Below are 20,112 nucleotides of genomic sequence, written 5' to 3'. Positions count from 1 at the left end.
AGGTAGAGGCCACGCCTCCTTCAGCTCCAGTACGCCAGGGACCAAAGGCAAGTGTGTACACCTGCTTCCTCGTGTCCAGAAGATGCTCCTGTACATCACGGTGTAATCGGACACGTTTAGAAACTGACGCGCTACGTTCACCTGTCCCCCAAACTCGGTGAGCGGTTGCATCAATGGAAGGGTGTGCGTCCGGCCTCAGCACCGACGCGCTCCGTGCGGCACGGTATGCGAGGGGGTGAGATGGCTCACTGGGCCCTTACCAGCTCTGAGAGAGCTCGCAGGGACCCGAGGGGTACAGATACCTCGAGCGAGCCAGCTGTTCCGTGCTCGCCACGGCGGCACATATACTAAAATTGGATCGATACAGAGAAGATTAGCATGGCCCCTGCGAAAGGATGACACGCAAATCCGTGAAGCGCTCCATCTTTTATTTGATTGCGATATCCGTGCCCCTCTACTCTATCAGCCCTCGGGCGGTGAATAAACATAGAAGTCTCCGCGTGGGAGGCGTTTTGACGTAAAATCACTCACCATCTCCTCTGTCTTAGAGATGTTCAGTTGCAGCCCCGCTCCGTCACACCATGTGATGAACTCATGAGAAGTACGTGGCCATCGTCAGACTCGGAACTTGAGAGCAGGGAGAGGAGAACCGTGTCAACTGCTTATTTAACAACATGAAATCTAGCCGGAGAACTTCCACGCTCATGTTTAGGATGTAAGAAGAGAATCCCTGACCGTACACTACCTTGTGGAGATCCAAAGAGCATCCGGTAAGACTCCCTTCACCCTGAGCCTTTGCTGTCCAGCCCTTCTTCACTGCCCACTCTCCTTTCTTATAAAAAGGTAGAGGCCACGCCTCCTTCAGCTCCAGTACGCCAGGGACCAAAGGCAAGTGTGTACACCTGCTTCCTCGTGTCCAGAAGATGCTCCTGTACATCACGGTGTAATCGGACACGTTTAGAAACTGACGCGCTACGTTCACCTGTCCCCCAAACTCGGTGAGCGGTTGCATCAATGGAAGGGTGTGCGTCCGGCCTCAGCACCGACGCGCTCCGTGCGGCACGGTATGCGAGGGGGTGAGACGGCTCACTGGGCCCTTACCAGCTCTGAGAGAGCTCGCAGGGACCCGAGGGGTACAGATACCTCGAGCGAGCCAGCTGTTCCGTGCTCGCCACGGCGGCACATATACTAAAATTGGATCGATACAGAGAAGATTAGCATGGCCCCTGCGAAAGGATGACACGCAAATCCGTGAAGCGCTCCATCTTTTATTTGATTGCGATATCCGTGCCCCTCTACTCTATCAGCCCTCGGGCGGTGAATAAACATAGAAGTCTCCGCGTGGGAGGCGTTTTGACGTAAAATCACTCACCATCTCCTCTGTCTTAGAGATGTTCAGTTGCAGCCCCGCTCCGTCACACCATGTGATGAACTCATGAGAAGTACGTGGCCATCGTCAGACTCGGAACTTGAGAGCAGGGAGAGGAGAACCGTGTCAACTGCTTATTTAACAACATGAAATCTAGCCGGAGAACTTCCACGCTCATGTTTAGGATGTAAGAAGAGAATCCCTGACCGTACACTACCTTGTGGAGATCCAAAGAGCATCCGGTAAGACTCCCTTCACCCTGAGCCTTTGCTGTCCAGCCCTTCTTCACTGCCCACTCTCCTTTCTTATAAAAAGGTAGAGGCCACGCCTCCTTCAGCTCCAGTACGCCAGGGACCAAAGGCAAGTGTGTACACCTGCTTCCTCGTGTCCAGAAGATGCTCCTGTACATCACGGTGTAATCGGACACGTTTAGAAACTGACGCGCTACGTTCACCTGTCCCCCAAACTCGATGAGCGGTTGCATCAATGGAGGGGTGTGCGTCCGGCCTCAGCACCGACGCGCTCCGTGCGGCACGGTATGCGAGGGGGTGAGATGGCTCACTGGGCCCTTACCAGCTCTGAGAGAGCTCGCAGGGACCCGAGGGTTACAGATACCTCGAGCGAGCCAGCTGTTCCGTGCTCGCCACGGCGGCACATATACTAAAATTGGATCGATACAGAGAAGATTAGCATGGCCCCTGCGAAAGGATGACACGCAAATCCGTGAAGCGCTCCATCTTTTATTTGATTGCGATATCCGTGCCCCTCTACTCTATCAGCCCTCGGGCGGTGAATAAACATAGAAGTCTCCGCGTGGGAGGCGTTTTGACGTAAAATCACTCACCATCTCCTCTGTCTTAGAGATGTTCAGTTGCAGCCCCGCTCCGTCACACCATGTGATGAACTCATGAGAAGTACGTGGCCATCGTCAGACTCGGAACTTGAGAGCAGGGAGAGGAGAACCGTGTCAACTGCTTATTTAACAACATGAAATCTAGCCGGAGAACTTCCACGCTCATGTTTAGGATGTAAGAAGAGAATCCCTGACCGTACACTACCTTGTGGAGATCCAAAGAGCATCCGGTAAGACTCCCTTCACCCTGAGCCTTTGCTGTCCAGCCCTTCTTCACTGCCCACTCTCCTTTCTTATAAAAAGGTAGAGGCCACGCCTCCTTCAGCTCCAGTACGCCAGGGACCAAAGGCAAGTGTGTACACCTGCTTCCTCGTGTCCAGAAGATGCTCCTGTACATCACGGTGTAATCGGACACGTTTAGAAACTGACGCGCTACGTTCACCTGTCCCCCAAACTCGGTGAGCGGTTGCATCAATGGAAGGGTGTGCGTCCGGCCTCAGCACCGACGCGCTCCGTGCGGCACGGTATGCGAGGGGGTGAGATGGCTCACTGGGCCCTTACCAGCTCTGAGAGAGCTCGCAGGGACCCGAGGGGTACAGATACCTCGAGCGATCCAGCTGTTCCGTGCTCGCCACGGCGGCACATATACTAAAATTGGATCGATACAGAGAAGATTAGCATGGCCCCTGCGAAAGGATGACACGCAAATCCGTGAAGCACTCCATCTTTTATTTGATTGCGATATCCGTGCCCCTCTACTCTATCAGCCCTCGGGCGGTGAATAAACATAGAAGTCTCCGCGTGGGAGGCGTTTTGACGTAAAATCACTCACCATCTCCTCTGTCTTAGAGATGTTCAGTTGCAGCCCCGCTCCGTCACACCATGTGATGAACTCATGAGAAGTACGTGGCCATCGTCAGACTCGGAACTTGAGAGCAGGGAGAGGAGAACCGTGTCAACTGCTTATTTAACAACATGAAATCTAGCCGGAGAACTTCCACGCTCATGTTTAGGATGTAAGAAGAGAATCCCTGACCGTACACTACCTTGTGGAGATCCAAAGAGCATCCGGTAAGACTCCCTTCACCCTGAGCCTTTGCTGTCCAGCCCTTCTTCACTGCCCACTCTCCTTTCTTATAAAAAGGTAGAGGCCACGCCTCCTTCAGCTCCAGTACGCCAGGGACCAAAGGCAAGTGTGTACACCTGCTTCCTCGTGTCCAGAAGATGCTCCTGTACATCACGGTGTAATCGGACACGTTTAGAAACTGACGCGCTACGTTCACCTGTCCCCCAAACTCGGTGAGCGGTTGCATCAATGGAGGGGTGTGCGTCCGGCCTCAGCACCGACGCGCTCCGTGCGGCACGGTATGCGAGGGGGTGAGACGGCTCACTGGGCCCTTACCAGCTCTGAGAGAGCTCGCAGGGACCCGAGGGGTACAGATACCTCGAGCGAGCCAGCTGTTCCGTGCTCGCCACGGCGGCACATATACTAAAATTGGATCGATACAGAGAAGATTAGCATGGCCCCTGCGAAAGGATGACACGCAAATCCGTGAAGCGCTCCAGCTTTTATTTGATTGCGATATCCGTGCCCCTCTACTCTATCAGCCCTCGGGCGGTGAATAAACATAGAAGTCTCCGCGTGGGAGGCGTTTTGACGTAAAATCACTCACCATCTCCTCTGTCTTAGAGATGTTCAGTTGCAGCCCCGCTCCGTCACACCATGTGATGAACTCATGAGAAGTACGTGGCCATCGTCAGACTCAGAACTTGAGAGCAGGGAGAGGAGAACCGTGTCAACTGCTTATTTAACAACATGAAATCTAGCCGGAGAACTTCCACGCTCATGTTTAGGATGTAAGAAGAGAATCCCTGACCGTACACTACCTTGTGGAGATCCAAAGAGCATCCGGTAAGACTCCCTTCACCCTGAGCCTTTGCTGTCCAGCCCTTCTTCACTGCCCACTCTCCTTTCTTATAAAAAGGTAGAGGCCACGCCTCCTTCAGCTCCAGTACGCCAGGGACCAAAGGCAAGTGTGTACACCTGCTTCCTCGTGTCCAGAAGATGCTCCTGTACATCACGGTGTAATCGGACACGTTTAGAAACTGACGCGCTACGTTCACCTGTCCCCCAAACTCGGTGAGCGGTTGCATCAATGGAAGGGTGTGCGTCCGGCCTCAGCACCGACGCGCTCCGTGCGGCACGGTATGCGAGGGGGTGAGATGGCTCACTGGGCCCTTACCAGCTCTGAGAGAGCTCGCAGGGACCCGAGGGGTACAGATACCTCGAGCGAGCCAGCTGTTCCGTGCTCGCCACGGCGGCACATATACTAAAATTGGATCGATACAGAGAAGATTAGCATGGCCCCTGCGAAAGGATGACACGCAAATCCGTGAAGCGCTCCATCTTTTATTTGATTGCGATATCCGTGCCCCTCTACTCTATCAGCCCTCGGGCGGTGAATAAACATAGAAGTCTCCGCGTGGGAGGCGTTTTGACGTAAAATCACTCACCATCTCCTCTGTCTTAGAGATGTTCAGTTGCAGCCCCGCTCCGTCACACCATGTGATGAACTCATGAGAAGTACGTGGCCATCGTCAGACTCGGAACTTGAGAGCAGGGAGAGGAGAACCGTGTCAACTGCTTATTTAACAACATGAAATCTAGCCGGAGAACTTCCACGCTCATGTTTAGGATGTAAGAAGAGAATCCCTGACCGTACACTACCTTGTGGAGATCCAAAGAGCATCCGGTAAGACTCCCTTCACCCTGAGCCTTTGCTGTCCAGCCCTTCTTCACTGCCCACTCTCCTTTCTTATAAAAAGGTAGAGGCCACGCCTCCTTCAGCTCCAGTACGCCAGGGACCAAAGGCAAGTGTGTACACCTGCTTCCTCGTGTCCAGAAGATGCTCCTGTACATCACGGTGTAATCGGACACGTTTAGAAACTGACGCGCTACGTTCACCTGTCCCCCAAACTCGGTGAGCGGTTGCATCAATGGAAGGGTGTGCGTCCGGCCTCAGCACCGACGCGCTCCGTGCGGCACGGTATGCGAGGGGGTGAGATGGCTCACTGGGCCCTTACCAGCTCTGAGAGAGCTCGCAGGGACCCGAGGGGTACAGATACCTCGAGCGAGCCAGCTGTTCCGTGCTCGCCACGGCGGCACATATACTAAAATTGGATCGATACAGAGAAGATTAGCATGGCCCCTGCGAAAGGATGACACGCAAATCCGTGAAGCGCTCCATCTTTTATTTGATTGCGATATCCGTGCCCCTCTACTCTATCAGCCCTCGGGCGGTGAATAAACATAGAAGTCTCCGCGTGGGAGGCGTTTTGACGTAAAATCACTCACCATCTCCTCTGTCTTAGAGATGTTCAGTTGCAGCCCCGCTCCGTCACACCATGTGATGAACTCATGAGAAGTACGTGGCCATCGTCAGACTCGGAACTTGAGAGCAGGGAGAGGAGAACCGTGTCAACTGCTTATTTAACAACATGAAATCTAGCCGGAGAACTTCCACGCTCATGTTTAGGATGTAAGAAGAGAATCCCTGACCGTACACTACCTTGTGGAGATCCAAAGAGCATCCGGTAAGACTCCCTTCACCCTGAGCCTTTGCTGTCCAGCCCTTCTTCACTGCCCACTCTCCTTTCTTATAAAAAGGTAGAGGCCACGCCTCCTTCAGCTCTAGTACGCCAGGGACCAAAGGCAAGTGTGTACACCTGCTTCCTCGTGTCCAGAAGATGCTCCTGTACATCACGGTGTAATCGGACACGTTTAGAAACTGACGCGCTACGTTCACCTGTCCCCCAAACTCGGTGAGCGGTTGCATCAATGGAGGGGTGTGCGTCCGGCCTCAGCACCGACGCGCTCCGTGCGGCACGGTATGCGAGGGGGTGAGACGGCTCACTGGGCCCTTACCAGCTCTGAGAGAGCTCGCAGGGACCCGAGGGGTACAGATACCTCGAGCGAGCCAGCTGTTCCGTGCTCGCCACGGCGGCACATATACTAAAATTGGATCGATACAGAGAAGATTAGCATGGCCCCTGCGAAAGGATGACACGCAAATCCGTGAAGCGCTCCAGCTTTTATTTGATTGCGATATCCGTGCCCCTCTACTCTATCAGCCCTCGGGCGGTGAATAAACATAGAAGTCTCCGCGTGGGAGGCGTTTTGACGTAAAATCACTCACCATCTCCTCTGTCTTAGAGATGTTCAGTTGCAGCCCCGCTCCGTCACACCATGTGATGAACTCATGAGAAGTACGTGGCCATCGTCAGACTCAGAACTTGAGAGCAGGGAGAGGAGAACCGTGTCAACTGCTTATTTAACAACATGAAATCTAGCCGGAGAACTTCCACGCTCATGTTTAGGATGTAAGAAGAGAATCCCTGACCGTACACTACCTTGTGGAGATCCAAAGAGCATCCGTTAAGACTCCCTTCACCCTGAGCCTTTGCTGTCCAGCCCTTCTTCACTGCCCACTCTCCTTTCTTATAAAAAGGTAGAGGCCACGCCTCCTTCAGCTCCAGTAAGCCAGGGACCAAAGGCAAGTGTGTACACCTGCTTCCTCGTGTCCAGAAGATGCTCCTGTACATCACGGTGTAATCGGACACGTTTAGAAACTGACGCGCTACGTTCACCTGTCCCCCAAACTCGGTGAGCGGTTGCATCAATGGAAGGGTGTGCGTCCGGCCTCAGCACCGACGCGCTCCGTGCGGCACGGTATGCGAGGGGGTGAGATGGCTCACTGGGCCCTTACCAGCTCTGAGAGAGCTCGCAGGGACCCGAGGGGTACAGATACCTCGAGCGAGCCAGCTGTTCCGTGCTCGCCACGGCGGCACATATACTAAAATTGGATCGATACAGAGAAGATTAGCATGGCCCCTGCGAAAGGATGACACGCAAATCCGTGAAGCGCTCCATCTTTTATTTGATTGCGATATCCGTGCCCCTCTACTCTATCAGCCCTCGGGCGGTGAATAAACATAGAAGTCTCCGCGTGGGAGGCGTTTTGACGTAAAATCACTCACCATCTCCTCTGTCTTAGAGATGTTCAGTTGCAGCCCCGCTCCGTCACACCATGTGATGAACTCATGAGAAGTACGTGGCCATCGTCAGACTCGGAACTTGAGAGCAGGGAGAGGAGAACCGTGTCAACTGCTTATTTAACAACATGAAATCTAGCCGGAGAACTTCCACGCTCATGTTTAGGATGTAAGAAGAGAATCCCTGACCGTACACTACCTTGTGGAGATCCAAAGAGCATCCGGTAAGACTCCCTTCACCCTGAGCCTTTGCTGTCCAGCCCTTCTTCACTGCCCACTCTCCTTTCTTATAAAAAGGTAGAGGCCACGCCTCCTTCAGCTCCAGTACGCCAGGGACCAAAGGCAAGTGTGTACACCTGCTTCCTCGTGTCCAGAAGATGCTCCTGTACATCACGGTGTAATCGGACACGTTTAGAAACTGACGCGCTACGTTCACCTGTCCCCCAAACTCGGTGAGCGGTTGCATCAATGGAAGGGTGTGCGTCCGGCCTCAGCACCGACGCGCTCCGTGCGGCACGGTATGCGAGGGGGTGAGATGGCTCACTGGGCCCTTACCAGCTCTGAGAGAGCTCGCAGGGACCCGAGGGGTACAGATACCTCGAGCGAGCCAGCTGTTCCGTGCTCGCCACGGCGGCACATATACTAAAATTGGATCGATACAGAGAAGATTAGCATGGCCCCTGCGAAAGGATGACACGCAAATCCGTGAAGCGCTCCATCTTTTATTTGATTGCGATATCCGTGCCCCTCTACTCTATCAGCCCTCGGGCGGTGAATAAACATAGAAGTCTCCGCGTGGGAGGCGTTTTGACGTAAAATCACTCACCATCTCCTCTGTCTTAGAGATGTTCAGTTGCAGCCCCGCTCCGTCACACCATGTGATGAACTCATGAGAAGTACGTGGCCATCGTCAGACTCGGAACTTGAGAGCAGGGAGAGGAGAACCGTGTCAACTGCTTATTTAACAACATGAAATCTAGCCGGAGAACTTCCACGCTCATGTTTAGGATGTAAGAAGAGAATCCCTGACCGTACACTACCTTGTGGAGATCCAAAGAGCATCCGGTAAGACTCCCTTCACCCTGAGCCTTTGCTGTCCAGCCCTTCTTCACTGCCCACTCTCCTTTCTTATAAAAAGGTAGAGGCCACGCCTCCTTCAGCTCCAGTACGCCAGGGACCAAAGGCAAGTGTGTACACCTGCTTCCTCGTGTCCAGAAGATGCTCCTGTACATCACGGTGTAATCGGACACGTTTAGAAACTGACGCGCTACGTTCACCTGTCCCCCAAACTCGGTGAGCGGTTGCATCAATGGAGGGGTGTGCGTCCGGCCTCAGCACCGACGCGCTCCGTGCGGCACGGTATGCGAGGGGGTGAGACGGCTCACTGGGCCCTTACCAGCTCTGAGAGAGCTCGCAGGGACCCGAGGGGTACAGATACCTCGAGCGAGCCAGCTGTTCCGTGCTCGCCACGGCGGCACATATACTAAAATTGGATCGATACAGAGAAGATTAGCATGGCCCCTGCGAAAGGATGACACGCAAATCCGTGAAGCGCTCCATCTTTTATTTGATTGCGATATCCGTGCCCCTCTACTCTATCAGCCCTCGGGCGGTGAATAAACATAGAAGTCTCCGCGTGGGAGGCGTTTTGACGTAAAATCACTCACCATCTCCTCTGTCTTAGAGATGTTCAGTTGCAGCCCCGCTCCGTCACACCATGTGATGAACTCATGAGAAGTACGTGGCCATCGTCAGACTCGGAACTTGAGAGCAGGGAGAGGAGAACCGTGTCAACTGCTTATTTAACAACATGAAATCTAGCCGGAGAACTTCCACGCTCATGTTTAGGATGTAAGAAGAGAATCCCTGACCGTACACTACCTTGTGGAGATCCAAAGAGCATCCGGTAAGACTCCCTTCACCCTGAGCCTTTGCTGTCCAGCCCTTCTTCACTGCCCACTCTCCTTTCTTATAAAAAGGTAGAGGCCACGCCTCCTTCAGCTCCAGTACGCCAGGGACCAAAGGCAAGTGTGTACACCTGCTTCCTCGTGTCCAGAAGATGCTCCTGTACATCACGGTGTAATCGGACACGTTTAGAAACTGACGCGCTACGTTCACCTGTCCCCCAAACTCGATGAGCGGTTGCATCAATGGAGGGGTGTGCGTCCGGCCTCAGCACCGACGCGCTCCGTGCGGCACGGTATGCGAGGGGGTGAGATGGCTCACTGGGCCCTTACCAGCTCTGAGAGAGCTCGCAGGGACCCGAGGGTTACAGATACCTCGAGCGAGCCAGCTGTTCCGTGCTCGCCACGGCGGCACATATACTAAAATTGGATCGATACAGAGAAGATTAGCATGGCCCCTGCGAAAGGATGACACGCAAATCCGTGAAGCGCTCCATCTTTTATTTGATTGCGATATCCGTGCCCCTCTACTCTATCAGCCCTCGGGCGGTGAATAAACATAGAAGTCTCCGCGTGGGAGGCGTTTTGACGTAAAATCACTCACCATCTCCTCTGTCTTAGAGATGTTCAGTTGCAGCCCCGCTCCGTCACACCATGTGATGAACTCATGAGAAGTACGTGGCCATCGTCAGACTCGGAACTTGAGAGCAGGGAGAGGAGAACCGTGTCAACTGCTTATTTAACAACATGAAATCTAGCCGGAGAACTTCCACGCTCATGTTTAGGATGTAAGAAGAGAATCCCTGACCGTACACTACCTTGTGGAGATCCAAAGAGCATCCGGTAAGACTCCCTTCACCCTGAGCCTTTGCTGTCCAGCCCTTCTTCACTGCCCACTCTCCTTTCTTATAAAAAGGTAGAGGCCACGCCTCCTTCAGCTCCAGTACGCCAGGGACCAAAGGCAAGTGTGTACACCTGCTTCCTCGTGTCCAGAAGATGCTCCTGTACATCACGGTGTAATCGGACACGTTTAGAAACTGACGCGCTACGTTCACCTGTCCCCCAAACTCGGTGAGCGGTTGCATCAATGGAAGGGTGTGCGTCCGGCCTCAGCACCGACGCGCTCCGTGCGGCACGGTATGCGAGGGGGTGAGATGGCTCACTGGGCCCTTACCAGCTCTGAGAGAGCTCGCAGGGACCCGAGGGGTACAGATCTCGTGCCCCTCTACTCTATCAGCCCTCGGGCGGTGAATAAACATAGAAGTCTCCGCGTGGGAGGCGTTTTGACGTAAAATCACTCACCATCTCCTCTGTCTTAGAGATGTTCAGTTGCAGCCCCGCTCCGTCACACCATGTGATGAACTCATGAGAAGTACGTGGCCATCGTCAGACTCGGAACTTGAGAGCAGGGAGAGGAGAACCGTGTCAACTGCTTATTTAACAACATGAAATCTAGCCGGAGAACTTCCACGCTCATGTTTAGGATGTAAGAAGAGAATCCCTGACCGTACACTACCTTGTGGAGATCCAAAGAGCATCCGGTAAGACTCCCTTCACCCTGAGCCTTTGCTGTCCAGCCCTTCTTCACTGCCCACTCTCCTTTCTTATAAAAAGGTAGAGGCCACGCCTCCTTCAGCTCCAGTACGCCAGGGACCAAAGGCAAGTGTGTACACCTGCTTCCTCGTGTCCAGAAGATGCTCCTGTACATCACGGTGTAATCGGACACGTTTAGAAACTGACGCGCTACGTTCACCTGTCCCCCAAACTCGGTGAGCGGTTGCATCAATGGAGGGGTGTGCGTCCGGCCTCAGCACCGACGCGCTCCGTGCGGCACGGTATGCGAGGGGGTGAGACGGCTCACTGGGCCCTTACCAGCTCTGAGAGAGCTCGCAGGGACCCGAGGGGTACAGATACCTCGAGCGAGCCAGCTGTTCCGTGCTCGCCACGGCGGCACATATACTAAAATTGGATCGATACAGAGAAGATTAGCATGGCCCCTGCGAAAGGATGACACGCAAATCCGTGAAGCGCTCCAGCTTTTATTTGATTGCGATATCCGTGCCCCTCTACTCTATCAGCCCTCGGGCGGTGAATAAACATAGAAGTCTCCGCGTGGGAGGCGTTTTGACGTAAAATCACTCACCATCTCCTCTGTCTTAGAGATGTTCAGTTGCAGCCCCGCTCCGTCACACCATGTGATGAACTCATGAGAAGTACGTGGCCATCGTCAGACTCAGAACTTGAGAGCAGGGAGAGGAGAACCGTGTCAACTGCTTATTTAACAACATGAAATCTAGCCGGAGAACTTCCACGCTCATGTTTAGGATGTAAGAAGAGAATCCCTGACCGTACACTACCTTGTGGAGATCCAAAGAGCATCCGGTAAGACTCCCTTCACCCTGAGCCTTTGCTGTCCAGCCCTTCTTCACTGCCCACTCTCCTTTCTTATAAAAAGGTAGAGGCCACGCCTCCTTCAGCTCCAGTACGCCAGGGACCAAAGGCAAGTGTGTACACCTGCTTCCTCGTGTCCAGAAGATGCTCCTGTACATCACGGTGTAATCGGACACGTTTAGAAACTGACGCGCTACGTTCACCTGTCCCCCAAACTCGGTGAGCGGTTGCATCAATGGAAGGGTGTGCGTCCGGCCTCAGCACCGACGCGCTCCGTGCGGCACGGTATGCGAGGGGGTGAGATGGCTCACTGGGCCCTTACCAGCTCTGAGAGAGCTCGCAGGGACCCGAGGGGTACAGATACCTCGAGCGAGCCAGCTGTTCCGTGCTCGCCACGGCGGCACATATACTAAAATTGGATCGATACAGAGAAGATTAGCATGGCCCCTGCGAAAGGATGACACGCAAATCCGTGAAGCGCTCCATCTTTTATTTGATTGCGATATCCGTGCCCCTCTACTCTATCAGCCCTCGGGCGGTGAATAAACATAGAAGTCTCCGCGTGGGAGGCGTTTTGACGTAAAATCACTCACCATCTCCTCTGTCTTAGAGATGTTCAGTTGCAGCCCCGCTCCGTCACACCATGTGATGAACTCATGAGAAGTACGTGGCCATCGTCAGACTCGGAACTTGAGAGCAGGGAGAGGAGAACCGTGTCAACTGCTTATTTAACAACATGAAATCTAGCCGGAGAACTTCCACGCTCATGTTTAGGATGTAAGAAGAGAATCCCTGACCGTACACTACCTTGTGGAGATCCAAAGAGCATCCGGTAAGACTCCCTTCACCCTGAGCCTTTGCTGTCCAGCCCTTCTTCACTGCCCACTCTCCTTTCTTATAAAAAGGTAGAGGCCACGCCTCCTTCAGCTCCAGTACGCCAGGGACCAAAGGCAAGTGTGTACACCTGCTTCCTCGTGTCCAGAAGATGCTCCTGTACATCACGGTGTAATCGGACACGTTTAGAAACTGACGCGCTACGTTCACCTGTCCCCCAAACTCGGTGAGCGGTTGCATCAATGGAAGGGTGTGCGTCCGGCCTCAGCACCGACGCGCTCCGTGCGGCACGGTATGCGAGGGGGTGAGATGGCTCACTGGGCCCTTACCAGCTCTGAGAGAGCTCGCAGGGACCCGAGGGGTACAGATACCTCGAGCGAGCCAGCTGTTCCGTGCTCGCCACGGCGGCACATATACTAAAATTGGATCGATACAGAGAAGATTAGCATGGCCCCTGCGAAAGGATGACACGCAAATCCGTGAAGCGCTCCATCTTTTATTTGATTGCGATATCCGTGCCCCTCTACTCTATCAGCCCTCGGGCGGTGAATAAACATAGAAGTCTCCGCGTGGGAGGCGTTTTGACGTAAAATCACTCACCATCTCCTCTGTCTTAGAGATGTTCAGTTGCAGCCCCGCTCCGTCACACCATGTGATGAACTCATGAGAAGTACGTGGCCATCGTCAGACTCGGAACTTGAGAGCAGGGAGAGGAGAACCGTGTCAACTGCTTATTTAACAACATGAAATCTAGCCGGAGAACTTCCACGCTCATGTTTAGGATGTAAGAAGAGAATCCCTGACCGTACACTACCTTGTGGAGATCCAAAGAGCATCCGGTAAGACTCCCTTCACCCTGAGCCTTTGCTGTCCAGCCCTTCTTCACTGCCCACTCTCCTTTCTTATAAAAAGGTAGAGGCCACGCCTCCTTCAGCTCCAGTACGCCAGGGACCAAAGGCAAGTGTGTACACCTGCTTCCTCGTGTCCAGAAGATGCTCCTGTACATCACGGTGTAATCGGACACGTTTAGAAACTGACGCGCTACGTTCACCTGTCCCCCAAACTCGGTGAGCGGTTGCATCAATGGAGGGGTGTGCGTCCGGCCTCAGCACCGACGCGCTCCGTGCGGCACGGTATGCGAGGGGGTGAGACGGCTCACTGGGCCCTTACCAGCTCTGAGAGAGCTCGCAGGGACCCGAGGGGTACAGATACCTCGAGCGAGCCAGCTGTTCCGTGCTCGCCACGGCGGCACATATACTAAAATTGGATCGATACAGAGAAGATTAGCATGGCCCCTGCGAAAGGATGACACGCAAATCCGTGAAGCGCTCCAGCTTTTATTTGATTGCGATATCCGTGCCCCTCTACTCTATCAGCCCTCGGGCGGTGAATAAACATAGAAGTCTCCGCGTGGGAGGCGTTTTGACGTAAAATCACTCACCATCTCCTCTGTCTTAGAGATGTTCAGTTGCAGCCCCGCTCCGTCACACCATGTGATGAACTCATGAGAAGTACGTGGCCATCGTCAGACTCAGAACTTGAGAGCAGGGAGAGGAGAACCGTGTCAACTGCTTATTTAACAACATGAAATCTAGCCGGAGAACTTCCACGCTCATGTTTAGGATGTAAGAAGAGAATCCCTGACCGTACACTACCTTGTGGAGATCCAAAGAGCATCCGGTAAGACTCCCTTCACCCTGAGCCTTTGCTGTCCAGCCCTTCTTCACTGCCCACTCTCCTTTCTTATAAAAAGGTAGAGGCCACGCCTCCTTCAGCTCCAGTACGCCAGGGACCAAAGGCAAGTGTGTACACCTGCTTCCTCGTGTCCAGAAGATGCTCCTGTACATCACGGTGTAATCGGACACGTTTAGAAACTGACGCGCTACGTTCACCTGTCCCCCAAACTCGGTGAGCGGTTGCATCAATGGAAGGGTGTGCGTCCGGCCTCAGCACCGACGCGCTCCGTGCGGCACGGTATGCGAGGGGGTGAGATGGCTCACTGGGCCCTTACCAGCTCTGAGAGAGCTCGCAGGGACCCGAGGGGTACAGATACCTCGAGCGAGCCAGCTGTTCCGTGCTCGCCACGGCGGCACATATACTAAAATTGGATCGATACAGAGAAGATTAGCATGGCCCCTGCGAAAGGATGACACGCAAATCCGTGAAGCGCTCCATCTTTTATTTGATTGCGATATCCGTGCCCCTCTACTCTATCAGCCCTCGGGCGGTGAATAAACATAGAAGTCTCCGCGTGGGAGGCGTTTTGACGTAAAATCACTCACCATCTCCTCTGTCTTAGAGATGTTCAGTTGCAGCCCCGCTCCGTCACACCATGTGATGAACTCATGAGAAGTACGTGGCCATCGTCAGACTCGGAACTTGAGAGCAGGGAGAGGAGAACCGTGTCAACTGCTTATTTAACAACATGAAATCTAGCCGGAGAACTTCCACGCTCATGTTTAGGATGTAAGAAGAGAATCCCTGACCGTACACTACCTTGTGGAGATCCAAAGAGCATCCGGTAAGACTCCCTTCACCCTGAGCCTTTGCTGTCCAGCCCTTCTTCACTGCCCACTCTCCTTTCTTATAAAAAGGTAGAGGCCACGCCTCCTTCAGCTCCAGTACGCCAGGGACCAAAGGCAAGTGTGTACACCTGCTTCCTCGTGTCCAGAAGATGCTCCTGTACATCACGGTGTAATCGGACACGTTTAGAAACTGACGCGCTACGTTCACCTGTCCCCCAAACTCGGTGAGCGGTTGCATCAATGGAAGGGTGTGCGTCCGGCCTCAGCACCGACGCGCTCCGTGCGGCACGGTATGCGAGGGGGTGAGATGGCTCACTGGGCCCTTACCAGCTCTGAGAGAGCTCGCAGGGACCCGAGGGGTACAGATACCTCGAGCGAGCCAGCTGTTCCGTGCTCGCCACGGCGGCACATATACTAAAATTGGATCGATACAGAGAAGATTAGCATGGCCCCTGCGAAAGGATGACACGCAAATCCGTGAAGCGCTCCATCTTTTATTTGATTGCGATATCCGTGCCCCTCTACTCTATCAGCCCTCGGGCGGTGAATAAACATAGAAGTCTCCGCGTGGGAGGCGTTTTGACGTAAAATCACTCACCATCTCCTCTGTCTTAGAGATGTTCAGTTGCAGCCCCGCTCCGTCACACCATGTGATGAACTCATGAGAAGTACGTGGCCATCGTCAGACTCGGAACTTGAGAGCAGGGAGAGGAGAACCGTGTCAACTGCTTATTTAACAACATGAAATCTAGCCGGAGAACTTCCACGCTCATGTTTAGGATGTAAGAAGAGAATCCCTGACCGTACACTACCTTGTGGAGATCCAAAGAGCATCCGGTAAGACTCCCTTCACCCTGAGCCTTTGCTGTCCAGCCCTTCTTCACTGCCCACTCTCCTTTCTTATAAAAAGGTAGAGGCCACGCCTCCTTCAGCTCCAGTACGCCAGGGACCAAAGGCAAGTGTGTACACCTGCTTCCTCGTGTCCAGAAGATGCTCCTGTACATCACGGTGTAATCGGACACGTTTAGAAACTGACGCGCTACGTTCACCTGTCCCCCAAACTCGGTGAGCGGTTGCATCAATGGAGGGGTGTGCGTCCGGCCTCAGCACCGACGCGCTCCGTGCGGCACGGTATGCGAGGGGGTGAGACGGCTCACTGGGCCCTTACCAGCTCTGAGAGAGCTCGCAGGGACCCGAGGGGTACAGATACCTCGAGCGAGCCAGCTGTTCCGTGCTCGCCACGGCGGCACATATACTAAAATTGGATCGATACAGAGAAGATTAGCATGGCCCCTGCGAAAGGATGACACGCAAATCCGTGAAGCGCTCCATCTTTTATTTGATTGCGATATCCGTGCCCCTCTACTCTATCAGCCCTCGGGCGGTGAATAAACATAGAAGTCTCCGCGTGGGAGGCGTTTTGACGTAAAATCACTCACCATCTCCTCTGTCTTAGAGATGTTCAGTTGCAGCCCCGCTCCGTCACACCATGTGATGAACTCATGAGAAGTACGTGGCCATCGTCAGACTCGGAACTTGAGAGCAGGGAGAGGAGAACCGTGTCAACTGCTTATTTAACAACATGAAATCTAGCCGGAGAACTTCCACGCTCATGTTTAGGATGTAAGAAGAGAATCCCTGACCGTACACTACCTTGTGGAGATCCAAAGAGCATCCGGTAAGACTCCCTTCACCCTGAGCCTTTGCTGTCCAGCCCTTCTTCACTGCCCACTCTCCTTTCTTATAAAAAGGTAGAGGCCACGCCTCCTTCAGCTCCAGTACGCCAGGGACCAAAGGCAAGTGTGTACACCTGCTTCCTCGTGTCCAGAAGATGCTCCTGTACATCACGGTGTAATCGGACACGTTTAGAAACTGACGCGCTACGTTCACCTGTCCCCCAAACTCGATGAGCGGTTGCATCAATGGAGGGGTGTGCGTCCGGCCTCAGCACCGACGCGCTCCGTGCGGCACGGTATGCGAGGGGGTGAGACGGCTCACTGGGCCCTTACCAGCTCTGAGAGAGCTCGCAGGGACCCGAGGGTTACAGATACCTCGAGCGAGCCAGCTGTTCCGTGCTCGCCACGGCGGCACATATACTAAAATTGGATCGATACAGAGAAGATTAGCATGGCCCCTGCGAAAGGATGACACGCAAATCCGTGAAGCGCTCCATCTTTTATTTGATTGCGATATCCGTGCCCCTCTACTCTATCAGCCCTCGGGCGGTGAATAAACATAGAAGTCTCCGCGTGGGAGGCGTTTTGACGTAAAATCACTCACCATCTCCTCTGTCTTAGAGATGTTCAGTTGCAGCCCCGCTCCGTCACACCATGTGATGAACTCATGAGAAGTACGTGGCCATCGTCAGACTCGGAACTTGAGAGCAGGGAGAGGAGAACCGTGTCAACTGCTTATTTAACAACATGAAATCTAGCCGGAGAACTTCCACGCTCATGTTTAGGATGTAAGAAGAGAATCCCTGACCGTACACTACCTTGTGGAGATCCAAAGAGCATCCGGTAAGACTCCCTTCACCCTGAGCCTTTGCTGTCCAGCCCTTCTTCACTGCCCACTCTCCTTTCTTATAAAAAGGTAGAGGCCACGCCTCCTTCAGCTCCAGTACGCCAGGGACCAAAGGCAAGTGTGTACACCTGCTTCCTCGTGTCCAGAAGATGCTCCTGTACATCACGGTGTAATCGGACACGTTTAGAAACTGACGCGCTACGTTCACCTGTCCCCCAAACTCGGTGAGCGGTTGCATCAATGGAGGGGTGTGCGTCCGGCCTCAGCACCGACGCGCTCCGTGCGGCACGGTATGCGAGGGGGTGAGATGGCTCACTGGGCCCTTACCAGCTCTGAGAGAGCTCGCAGGGACCCGAGGGGTACAGATACCTCGAGCGAGCCAGCTGTTCCGTGCTCGCCACGGCGGCACATATACTAAAATTGGATCGATACAGAGAAGATTAGCATGGCCCCTGCGAAAGGATGACACGCAAATCCGTGGAGCGCTCCATCTTTTATTTGATTGCGATATCCGTGCCCCTCTACTCTATCAGCCCTCGGGCGGTGAATAAACATAGAAGTCTCCGCGTGGGAGGCGTTTTGACGTAAAATCACTCACCATCTCCTCTGTCTTAGAGATGTTCAGTTGCAGCCCCGCTCCGTCACACCATGTGATGAACTCATGAGAAGTACGTGGCCATCGTCAGACTCGGAACTTGAGAGCAGGGAGAGGAGAACCGTGTCAACTGCTTATTTAACAACATGAAATCTAGCCGGAGAACTTCCACGCTCATGTTTAGGATGTAAGAAGAGAATCCCTGACCGTACACTACCTTGTGGAGATCCAAAGAGCATCCGGTAAGACTCCCTTCACCCTGAGCCTTTGCTGTCCAGCCCTTCTTCACTGCCCACTCTCCTTTCTTATAAAAAGGTAGAGGCCACGCCTCCTTCAGCTCCAGTACGCCAGGGACCAAAGGCAAGTGTGTACACCTGCTTCCTCGTGTCCAGAAGATGCTCCTGTACATCACGGTGTAATCGGACACGTTTAGAAACTGACGCGCTACGTTCACCTGTCCCCCAAACTCGGTGAGCGGTTGCATCAATGGAGGGGTGTGCGTCCGGCCTCAGCACCGACGCGCTCCGTGCGGCACGGTATGCGAGGGGGTGAGACGGCTCACTGGGCCCTTACCAGCTCTGAGAGAGCTCGCAGGGACCCGAGGGGTACAGATACCTCGAGCGAGCCAGCTGTTCCGTGCTCGCCACGGCGGCACATATACTAAAATTGGATCGATACAGAGAAGATTAGCATGGCCCCTGCGAAAGGATGACACGCAAATCCGTGAAGCGCTCCATCTTTTATTTGATTGCGATATCCGTGCCCCTCTACTCTATCAGCCCTCGGGCGGTGAATAAACATAGAAGTCTCCGCGTGGGAGGCGTTTTGACGTAAAATCACTCACCATCTCCTCTGTCTTAGAGATGTTCAGTTGCAGCCCCGCTCCGTCACACCATGTGATGAACTCATGAGAAGTACGTGGCCATCGTCAGACTCGGAACTTGAGAGCAGGGAGAGGAGAACCGTGTCAACTGCTTATTTAACAACATGAAATCTAGCCGGAGAACTTCCACGCTCATGTTTAGGATGTAAGAAGAGAATCCCTGACCGTACACTACCTTGTGGAGATCCAAAGAGCATCCGGTAAGACTCCCTTCACCCTGAGCCTTTGCTGTCCAGCCCTTCTTCACTGCCCACTCTCCTTTCTTATAAAAAGGTAGAGGCCACGCCTCCTTCAGCTCCAGTACGCCAGGGACCAAAGGCAAGTGTGTACACCTGCTTCCTCGTGTCCAGAAGATGCTCCTGTACATCACGGTGTAATCGGACACGTTTAGAAACTGACGCGCTACGTTCACCTGTCCCCCAAACTCGGTGAGCGGTTGCATCAATGGAGGGGTGTGCGTCCGGCCTCAGCACCGACGCGCTCCGTGCGGCACGGTATGCGAGGGGGTGAGACGGCTCACTGGGCCCTTACCAGCTCTGAGAGAGCTCGCAGGGACCCGAGGGGTACAGATACCTCGAGCGAGCCAGCTGTTCCGTGCTCGCCACGGCGGCACATATACTAAAATTGGATCGATACAGAGAAGATTAGCATGGCCCCTGCGAAAGGATGACACGCAAATCCGTGAAGCGCTCCATCTTTTATTTGATTGCGATATCCGTGCCCCTCTACTCTATCAGCCCTCGGGCGGTGAATAAACATAGAAGTCTCCGCGTGGGAGGCGTTTTGACGTAAAATCACTCACCATCTCCTCTGTCTTAGAGATGTTCAGTTGCAGCCCCGCTCCGTCACACCATGTGATGAACTCATGAGAAGTACGTGGCCATCGTCAGACTCGGAACTTGAGAGCAGGGAGAGGAGAACCGTGTCAACTGCTTATTTAACAACATGAAATCTAGCCGGAGAACTTCCACGCTCATGTTTAGGATGTAAGAAGAGAATCCCTGACCGTACACTACCTTGTGGAGATCCAAAGAGCATCCGGTAAGACTCCCTTCACCCTGAGCCTTTGCTGTCCAGCCCTTCTTCACTGCCCACTCTCCTTTCTTATAAAAAGGTAGAGGCCACGCCTCCTTCAGCTCCAGTACGCCAGGGACCAAAGGCAAGTGTGTACACCTGCTTCCTC

The 20,112-nt window shown here is 53.7% G+C and overlaps 23 non-coding genes across 23 annotated transcripts; all 23 read left to right on the top strand.

Moving 5' to 3' along the window:
* Positions 1 to 323: 323 nt before the first annotated feature.
* On the top strand, positions 324 to 430 carry LOC128029671 (U6 spliceosomal RNA). The gene has a single exon (XR_008187525.1). It is a non-coding gene; the product is annotated as a U6 spliceosomal RNA (small nuclear RNA).
* A 734-nt stretch (positions 431 to 1,164) lies between these two features.
* LOC128029670 (U6 spliceosomal RNA) lies at positions 1,165 to 1,271 on the top strand. The gene has a single exon (XR_008187524.1). It is a non-coding gene; the product is annotated as a U6 spliceosomal RNA (small nuclear RNA).
* A 734-nt stretch (positions 1,272 to 2,005) lies between these two features.
* Positions 2,006 to 2,112, top strand: LOC128029669 (U6 spliceosomal RNA). Its single transcript, XR_008187523.1, has one exon. It is a non-coding gene; the product is annotated as a U6 spliceosomal RNA (small nuclear RNA).
* Positions 2,113 to 2,846: 734 nt separating this feature from the next.
* On the top strand, positions 2,847 to 2,953 carry LOC128029824 (U6 spliceosomal RNA). Its single transcript, XR_008187670.1, has one exon. It is a non-coding gene; the product is annotated as a U6 spliceosomal RNA (small nuclear RNA).
* Positions 2,954 to 3,687: 734 nt separating this feature from the next.
* On the top strand, positions 3,688 to 3,794 carry LOC128029842 (U6 spliceosomal RNA). Its single transcript, XR_008187687.1, has one exon. It is a non-coding gene; the product is annotated as a U6 spliceosomal RNA (small nuclear RNA).
* Positions 3,795 to 4,528: 734 nt separating this feature from the next.
* LOC128029668 (U6 spliceosomal RNA) lies at positions 4,529 to 4,635 on the top strand. The gene has a single exon (XR_008187522.1). It is a non-coding gene; the product is annotated as a U6 spliceosomal RNA (small nuclear RNA).
* Positions 4,636 to 5,369: 734 nt separating this feature from the next.
* Positions 5,370 to 5,476, top strand: LOC128029667 (U6 spliceosomal RNA). The gene has a single exon (XR_008187521.1). It is a non-coding gene; the product is annotated as a U6 spliceosomal RNA (small nuclear RNA).
* Positions 5,477 to 6,210: 734 nt separating this feature from the next.
* LOC128029841 (U6 spliceosomal RNA) lies at positions 6,211 to 6,317 on the top strand. Its single transcript, XR_008187686.1, has one exon. It is a non-coding gene; the product is annotated as a U6 spliceosomal RNA (small nuclear RNA).
* Positions 6,318 to 7,051: 734 nt separating this feature from the next.
* LOC128029666 (U6 spliceosomal RNA) lies at positions 7,052 to 7,158 on the top strand. The gene has a single exon (XR_008187520.1). It is a non-coding gene; the product is annotated as a U6 spliceosomal RNA (small nuclear RNA).
* Positions 7,159 to 7,892: 734 nt separating this feature from the next.
* LOC128029665 (U6 spliceosomal RNA) lies at positions 7,893 to 7,999 on the top strand. The gene has a single exon (XR_008187519.1). It is a non-coding gene; the product is annotated as a U6 spliceosomal RNA (small nuclear RNA).
* A 734-nt stretch (positions 8,000 to 8,733) lies between these two features.
* Positions 8,734 to 8,840, top strand: LOC128029664 (U6 spliceosomal RNA). Its single transcript, XR_008187518.1, has one exon. It is a non-coding gene; the product is annotated as a U6 spliceosomal RNA (small nuclear RNA).
* Positions 8,841 to 9,574: 734 nt separating this feature from the next.
* On the top strand, positions 9,575 to 9,681 carry LOC128029663 (U6 spliceosomal RNA). The gene has a single exon (XR_008187517.1). It is a non-coding gene; the product is annotated as a U6 spliceosomal RNA (small nuclear RNA).
* Positions 9,682 to 11,113: 1,432 nt separating this feature from the next.
* LOC128029840 (U6 spliceosomal RNA) lies at positions 11,114 to 11,220 on the top strand. The gene has a single exon (XR_008187685.1). It is a non-coding gene; the product is annotated as a U6 spliceosomal RNA (small nuclear RNA).
* A 734-nt stretch (positions 11,221 to 11,954) lies between these two features.
* On the top strand, positions 11,955 to 12,061 carry LOC128029661 (U6 spliceosomal RNA). The gene has a single exon (XR_008187515.1). It is a non-coding gene; the product is annotated as a U6 spliceosomal RNA (small nuclear RNA).
* A 734-nt stretch (positions 12,062 to 12,795) lies between these two features.
* LOC128029660 (U6 spliceosomal RNA) lies at positions 12,796 to 12,902 on the top strand. Its single transcript, XR_008187514.1, has one exon. It is a non-coding gene; the product is annotated as a U6 spliceosomal RNA (small nuclear RNA).
* Positions 12,903 to 13,636: 734 nt separating this feature from the next.
* On the top strand, positions 13,637 to 13,743 carry LOC128029838 (U6 spliceosomal RNA). The gene has a single exon (XR_008187683.1). It is a non-coding gene; the product is annotated as a U6 spliceosomal RNA (small nuclear RNA).
* Positions 13,744 to 14,477: 734 nt separating this feature from the next.
* LOC128029659 (U6 spliceosomal RNA) lies at positions 14,478 to 14,584 on the top strand. Its single transcript, XR_008187513.1, has one exon. It is a non-coding gene; the product is annotated as a U6 spliceosomal RNA (small nuclear RNA).
* A 734-nt stretch (positions 14,585 to 15,318) lies between these two features.
* Positions 15,319 to 15,425, top strand: LOC128029658 (U6 spliceosomal RNA). The gene has a single exon (XR_008187512.1). It is a non-coding gene; the product is annotated as a U6 spliceosomal RNA (small nuclear RNA).
* A 734-nt stretch (positions 15,426 to 16,159) lies between these two features.
* On the top strand, positions 16,160 to 16,266 carry LOC128029657 (U6 spliceosomal RNA). The gene has a single exon (XR_008187511.1). It is a non-coding gene; the product is annotated as a U6 spliceosomal RNA (small nuclear RNA).
* Positions 16,267 to 17,000: 734 nt separating this feature from the next.
* Positions 17,001 to 17,107, top strand: LOC128029656 (U6 spliceosomal RNA). The gene has a single exon (XR_008187510.1). It is a non-coding gene; the product is annotated as a U6 spliceosomal RNA (small nuclear RNA).
* A 734-nt stretch (positions 17,108 to 17,841) lies between these two features.
* On the top strand, positions 17,842 to 17,948 carry LOC128029880 (U6 spliceosomal RNA). The gene has a single exon (XR_008187723.1). It is a non-coding gene; the product is annotated as a U6 spliceosomal RNA (small nuclear RNA).
* A 734-nt stretch (positions 17,949 to 18,682) lies between these two features.
* Positions 18,683 to 18,789, top strand: LOC128029655 (U6 spliceosomal RNA). The gene has a single exon (XR_008187509.1). It is a non-coding gene; the product is annotated as a U6 spliceosomal RNA (small nuclear RNA).
* Positions 18,790 to 19,523: 734 nt separating this feature from the next.
* LOC128029654 (U6 spliceosomal RNA) lies at positions 19,524 to 19,630 on the top strand. The gene has a single exon (XR_008187508.1). It is a non-coding gene; the product is annotated as a U6 spliceosomal RNA (small nuclear RNA).
* The last annotated feature ends 482 nt before the right edge of the window (positions 19,631 to 20,112 follow it).

Source organism: Carassius gibelio, chromosome A15 (assembly GCF_023724105.1).
Source record: "Carassius gibelio isolate Cgi1373 ecotype wild population from Czech Republic chromosome A15, carGib1.2-hapl.c, whole genome shotgun sequence".
In the NCBI taxonomy this organism is placed as follows: Eukaryota; Metazoa; Chordata; class Actinopteri; order Cypriniformes; family Cyprinidae; genus Carassius; species Carassius gibelio.
This window is presented reverse-complemented; position numbering and strand designations above follow the sequence as displayed.